The 7289-nt window shown below is 38.4% G+C and overlaps 1 non-coding gene across 1 annotated transcript; it reads left to right on the top strand.

The window, feature by feature from the left end:
• The first annotated feature begins 3276 nt into the window (after positions 1–3276).
• Positions 3277–3383, top strand: LOC148874486 (small nucleolar RNA R71). The gene has a single exon (XR_016106338.1). It is a non-coding gene; the product is annotated as a small nucleolar RNA R71 (small nucleolar RNA).
• The last annotated feature ends 3906 nt before the right edge of the window (positions 3384–7289 follow it).

Below are 7289 nucleotides of genomic sequence, written 5' to 3'. Positions count from 1 at the left end.
AACCGGGAGAGATGATCAACAGCCAGGTTTGCAGCACCCTTCATGTCTCTAATCTCAATGTCAAACTCTTGCAATAAAAGGATTCACCTGATCAGTCTTGGTTTTGAGTTTTGCTTGGTAAGCAAGTGCCTTAATGCCGAGTGATCTGTGTAGACAACAACCTTGGATAATATCAGATATGAACAAAACTTGTCAAGTGCAAATATTACTGCTAGCAGCTCCTTTTCTGTGGTAGTGTAATTGAGTTGGGATCCAGCCAAGGTTCTGCTAGCATAGTAAATTGGCTGAAAATGTTTGTTCATTCTTTGTCCTAAAATAGCTCCCATAGCAGAATCACTCGCATCATACATTAATTCAAATGGGAGGGTCCAATCTGGTGCTACCATGATAGGTGCATGGATCAATTTGTCTTTCAAGATGTTGAAAGCATGAAGGCATTCGGTTGAAAATTCAAAAGTCACTTCTTTTTGAAGCAAGGTAGATAATGGCTTGGCAATTTTTGAGAAATCCTTAATAAACTTCCTATAGAATCCGACATGTCCTAAGAAACTTCTCAACGAATGAACAAATGTTGGGGTGGCAGTTTTTCAATTGCCTCCACCTTGGCCTTGTCGACTTCTATACCTCTTTGAGAGATCTTGTGTCCAAGCACTATGCCTTTTTGCACTATAAAATGACACTTCTCCCAATTCAACACAAGATGTGTTTCTTTGCATCTAGTAAGCACCTATTCCAGATTATTCAAACATGCATCAAATGAAGAGCCAAAAACTGAAAAATCATCCATAAAGATCTCAATAAAATTTTCAACCATATCAGAAAATATAGATATCATACATCACTGAATGGTTGCTGGGGCATTGCATAACCCAAAGGGCATCCTTCGGTATGCAAAGGTTCCATATGGGCAAGTAAAAGTGGTCTTTTCTTGATCATCTGGTGCAATTGGTATCTGGTTATACCCTAAATATCCATCCAAGAAACAATAATACTCATGCCCGGCTAGCCTCTCCAACATTTGGTCTATTAATGGGAGAGGGAAATGGTCCTTCTGGGTGGCTTCATTAAATTTTCTATAGTCAATACACACACACCATCCGGTGATGGTTCTAGTAGGGATGAGTTCATTTTTCTCATTTGGAACAACAATCATACCCCCTTTCTTGGGCACAACTTGCACAGGGCTTACCCAAGAACTATCAGAAATAGGATAAATGATCCCAGCATCTAACAACTTAATTATTTCAGCCTTTACCTCTTCTTTCATGTTGGGGTTCAGGCGCCTTTGGGGCTGAATGGAAGGCTTGCTGTCCTCTTCCATCAAAATTCTGTGAGTGCAGATTGATGGACTAATGCCTTTGATATCTTCTACCTTCCAAGCTATAGCATTTTTGTGTTCCCGCAGCACTCTTAATAATTTCTCTTTGTAAGGGATTCAGTGCTGCGGAAATTATCACGGGGAGATCTGATGGTTCCTCAAGGAAAGCATACTCTAAATGGGATGGTAATTGCTTCAGTTCAAGGGTGAGGGGTTCTTGGGGTGATGGCGTACCTGATGGTCTAGGAAATTTGTCTAAGTTCTCTAATTTAAAAAACCCCTTTCCCTTGAATTGAGGCTTATCATTCAGGTATGCTATCATGAGGTTTATTTCTTCATTTTCTCTTTCTTCAAGTTCTCCCTACTAGAGGCAGAGTTCAAGAGGATCAGTTATTCTACTTACCTGGAAGCATTCATCAATTGTCAATTCAATGGCATCAATCATAAAACAAGAATCATCACTAGAGGGTGCATGTTTCATAGCATCAAACATTTTAAAAATTATCTCCTCATCTTGTATCCTAAGGCTGAGTTGTCCTTGTTGGACATCAATCATTGCTTTCCCAGTAGCCAGGAAAGGTCTCCCTAGGATAAGTGGGACCTCCACATCTTCTTGCATGTCTAACACAATGAAATCAACTGGAAAAATGAATTTGTCAACTTTAACTAACACATCTTCTATGATCCCCCTAGGATGTCTAATGGATCTATCAGCCAATTGTAATGCCACTCTAGTGGGTTGGGGTTCATTCAACCCTAATTTCTTGAAGATAGAATATGGCATTAAATTGATGCTAGTTCCCAGGTCACATAAAGCTTTTTCAATTTTTAAACTGCCAATGGTACAAGGAATAGTGAAACTCCCTAGATCTTTGAGTTTCTGAGGTAGCTTGTTTAGAAGGATAGCAGAACATTCATCATTTAAAGCAACTGTAGCCACATCTCCCAGTTTTCTTTTGTTTGCCAATAATTTCTTCAAAAACCTTACATAGTGTGGCATCTGGGCTAAAGCATCAACAAAAGGAATATTAATATGTAAACTTTTAAATATTTCAAGAAACTTACCAAATTCCTTTTCCAATTTTTGTTGCTTCAGCTTGTTAGGGAATGGAACTTGTGGCTGCTGGTGCATCCCTTGTTGTGCTTCTGGTTGTTTAGTCTTCTATTGTCTGGTTCCAAGGCTTGTTTCTGCCTTGGGTTCACCCCAATTCTTCTTTTCTACCTCGGGCAACTCTTTTCCATTCTTTAATGTAATAGCTTGCACCTGCTCTCGTGGATTCACTTCAGTGTTCCTTGGAAGAGTTCCCGGCAGTCTGGAAGAGATTAATTGTGCCAATTGCCCCACTTGGTTTTCCAGGTTTTTGATTGAGGCTTCCTGGTTCTGGAACCTGGTTTCTGCACCTGCTATAAATTTTGTCATCAGTTCCTCCAAATTGGACTTTGGTTCAGGCTGATGATAAGTCTGGTGGAACGGCTTGGAAGTATGCTGATTTGGCCAGGACTGGTTTGAATGTCCCCTCCATCCTGGATGAAAAGTATGGTGACTCTGATAACCCTGCTATCTTGACGAATTGCTGACATAGTCAACTTGTTCATTAGATGGCCTGAACTGATTGTCAACTTTGCATTCAGTACTGATGTGGCCTCCCCCACACAATTCATAATTAAGAGGCTGCACATGCATGGCAGCTATCTACATTTCATCTATTTTCTTACTGAGTGCTCCTATTTGTGCAGATAGTGCCGTATAAGTATCAACATTATGCAAGCCATGCTGCTTCCTAGTTTGAGTTCTTTCAGAATGCCATTGATAGTTGTTGGATGCCATTTCCTCAATAAGTGCATAGGCAACCTCAGGAGTTTTATTATTTATGGACCCTCTGGCTGCAACATCTAATATGGTCTTATTTGAGTCAGTAAGACCATTATAGAAAGTATGTACTTGCAGCCAAATGGGGAGGCCATGGTAAGGAACTCTCCTTAACAGCTCCTTGTATCGTTCCCATGACTCGTATAAAGATTCCCTCTCTTGCTGAAAAAAAGTAGTGATGTCATTCCTCATTTTAGCAGTTTTAGAAGGGGGAAAATATTTAGAGAGAAAACGACTAGCCATTTCATCACACGTAGCTATTGATCCTGCCAGTAATGAATTCAACCATGCTTTGGCTTTATCCTTCAAAGAAAATGGGAATAACCTCAACCCAATGGCATCATCACTTACCCCATTGTGTTCGAAGGTGTCACAAATTTCTAAAAGTTGGAAATGTGTGCATTGGGATCTTCGTGGGCCAATCCACAGAATTGCATCATGTTTTGAATCATTTGTATGATGGCAGGTTTGATCTCAAAGTTGTTAGCAGCAATATTGGGCCTGATAATGCTGGAGGCAGCTCCAGTGAGAGTGGATTTGGCATAGTCTATCATAGTCCTCTACTCAGCCATTTCTTGAGCCTCTTGAGCTTCTTGTTGGACTTGTTTGGCTGCTCTTAGTCGGACACGGAGAGTTCTTTCAATCTCTGGGTCATAGAGGATTTCCTCCAGCTCGACTCTGCTCGTTAGAAACTGTGAAAGTGAAGGCAATAAACAAGCCAATATTCACAAAATAAATAACCTTATTACAACTGAAAATGTATAGTGAAGTATTGGAATATACAAACCTACATCCTAAAACAAATAAATGCAGCTAACTAAAAGCAGATCAACATCTTATTCAATTTTCCTTTATCTACATCCATTGATTGCAAAATCTGAATTCAGATCCAATTTAGTTGAGTTCAGATCTGCAAGTCTTTGGTATTGTTAGTCCAGAGAAAATTAATAAATAATAATTCAGATCTGAGTTGTATATCTCATACACACTCATTGGTATACACTGCAATATACATCCATTAAGGTTGGAATCAAATCTATGATGCTTTAGGGATGATATCAGATTTGATCTGAAAAATATATTAAAAGGACCTGAAATAAACTAAAACCAGTCCTGAGTTAGGCTTGGTTTAAGGATTTTAAGCTCTACAATTGAAGCCCAAACCTGTATAGCTGATGCATATCAAACACTTGCTAAGACCTGAAAATCGGGTCTGCAATGTTTGGTATTGTTAATTGCTGCAATTCAGATATGATGTTAGCAGTTTTACAGAACAAAACTCAGTCCAAAGATATTTCAGATCAGATCTCATATCAAACCAACTGCACTTCATATCTGTAACTTTTTTAGAAAACAGAGTTGGCCAACAAAAACTTTAAATTTAGAAATGGACATCCAAGCCTGAGTGGCTCATGTTCAGTGATTGCAGAAACCTGAAATCAGGTCTGCAATATTTATACTGTAAGCAGCCTGGATTCAGATCTGAATGCCAGTATATTACAATCTAAAATATGAAGCTCTTTTTGGACCTTTTAGGCCTTACAAACGTCAGTCTTAATCTAATCCAAACATCAATTCAGATCGGGTGCAAGAGATTTAAATGATAATAAAACATCAAGTTCAAAGAAATTTCAGATCATGTACTCATATTGCCTCAGATTCTCATGCATTTCAGATCTGATTTTACCATTCATGGCTTATATTTTCATCAATGAGGCAAGTCCGATGCATCAAATTGTGAATTGGATGCTGTTACTACCCGAATTCACATCAGAATAGAGTGGGTTCAGGTCTGAGTTCATATGAACTCAGATCTGAACCCAAATGCATTCAGACCTGCAACCAGCTGAGCTCAGATTTGAGTTCAAATATGAGGTTCAGATCTGAAGGCTCACATGTCATTCTTTCAAATATTTTTCATTCCTTGCTACCCTTTGATTCTTGAAGCAAATCTAATATCTCACATTGTGGATGGGGTGCCAAATTCACATCAGAATTGAGTACGTTCAGGTCTGAGTTTGAACTCAGATCTGAACCTAGCAGATTTGCAACCAACTGAACTCAGATCTGACCCCAAGTTTGAGTTCACACCAAATTTCTTTCATTCTTTACTACAATTTCAGCCATGAGACAAGTCTGATGTATCAAAATATCAGTCATAATTGAGTAGGTTCAGGTCTGAGTTCTGATGAACTCAGATCTGAACCTAGCAGAATGCAGACCTGCACTCGGCTGAACTCAGATCTGAACTTCAGATTTGAAGTTCAGATCTGAAAGCTCTCATGCTATTCTTTCATTGTTTTTTTTTCTTTTCTTTTTCTATATATATATATATGTATTTTTTTTTAGAAAGGAAGAAAGCTAAAACAAAATATAGTAATGCAACCAAAATCTTTTTGGATGAGTGTAGCTCTGATTGCTGAATGCAATTCAGATCTGAACTCTTTTTGAGATTTATAAATTTTTTTCTTTTTGGAGGTAATAGAATCACAAATAAGAGAAATCAGATCTACTTCAGCTACACTAAAACTAAAACAAAGGATGGAACAATCAAATATCAATAGAAGAACCATGGCTCCATCAATGCAGCCCTTGCATTCAAGGCTGAAATGTAAGATGAAAATTTGAAAACCAGCCATGAATGCAATGCTAAAAACCAGACTAAGAATGATCAATCGTTCCTAATATTGCTTCTATAAATCCCCGGCAATGGCGCAAAAACTTGATGTGTGGCTCATTGTGACACTAGCAAGTGCACTAGCCGTTCAAGTAATAAAGTAGTGAGTGAAGTATCGTTCCCACAAGGATTTAGGAAACAAGTATCAATACTAAATTGAATACTTCTTATCTGATTAACAAATAAATCAAAACTTTAATGAAAGCTAAAAAAATCCTAAATTAAAATCTATCTAAATCATTGGTCCAATTGCCTTCAAATCAGGTTAATGAGTAAGTACTAAATGTCAATCTCATAATTCAGCAATCTATCAATTTGGATCATTCGAATAAATCATAATTGAGCCTTGGTTTGGTGAAACCCTAAGGTCATGAACAGCCTCTCTCAAGTGCATGTTCATCCTATGCATGAGTGACAATTCTTCTATCTCTAACAAGAATCTAATCCCCATGCATGCATTTCTTCAAACACTTCTAAGGCATCAATTCAAAACTGAATTGATCACCAACTGAATTGTGCAAGTTATCTCTAATCTTGCATCCAATTCAGTTCTTGAATAGTAGATCTGAATTCCTAGAGTCTCTCTCAAGCACTCTAAGAATTCCAAGCTTTAGATCCATTCGGCCAATCTCAAAATTGCAGATCTGAATTCTCTTTCAAACAACTCAGATCTTGCAATCTCAGATCTGAGAATTCGGATCTGAGTTTTGAAGGTTAGTTGGCCGAATACAATTCATGACCATTTGAATGAATAAAAAAGAATTAGATTGTTGAACTGAAGTTTTACAAGCTGAAATACATCAAGGAAGAAAGGAAGAAGGAGAAAGAATAAAGAAAATATAACAAAGAAACAGAATTCAAATTAAAGGAGAATGAAACTACAATTGAGTTATTATAAATGATCTTTGAATCACAAACCCCCAATTTCAAAATCACCTTCTCTTCTATCTTGCTTGCCTTGAACTTCCTTCAGCCCTTCTTGTTCTTCTTCCTTGCGCCTAACCTTCTTCTCTTCTCTTCTCTCAAGGTAGCCGAACATCTAAGAGTGGGATAGCCTTCCTCTCCAACAATTGAACACCTCTCTCACTTCCTAGAGGCCTCCTTATATAGTTTTTCAAGGGGGCTCTTGCCCCTTTTTGAAGCCTCTAGAATGGGGTGTATTACACCCCTTTCTTGAACTTTCTAGAGCTCTCTTGAAAGCCTCCTAAGGGCTGTTATTTGGGCTGCACTTAGGCTCTCTCTTAACACATGATAGCTATACATTGAGCTGCTCTTTTGGGCTGAGAATGGGCCTTCCTTGCTGGGCCGAATTCTATTCTTAGCTAGGCTTTCTTTTCTTGGGTTTTTTCAAGGAATCCACTTGCTCTTCTTGGGCCGAAGTGCTCTCTCTTGCTTCCACAACCAGGCTGGGCCGAATTTGGTCT

Source organism: Nelumbo lutea, chromosome 1 (genome assembly GCF_056320005.1).
Source record: "Nelumbo lutea isolate HS-2025 chromosome 1, American lotus-T2T, whole genome shotgun sequence".
NCBI classification, from domain to species: domain Eukaryota; kingdom Viridiplantae; phylum Streptophyta; class Magnoliopsida; order Proteales; family Nelumbonaceae; genus Nelumbo; species Nelumbo lutea.
The sequence above is the reverse complement of the archived record's forward strand: the minus strand, read 5'-3'. Positions and strand labels throughout refer to the sequence as shown.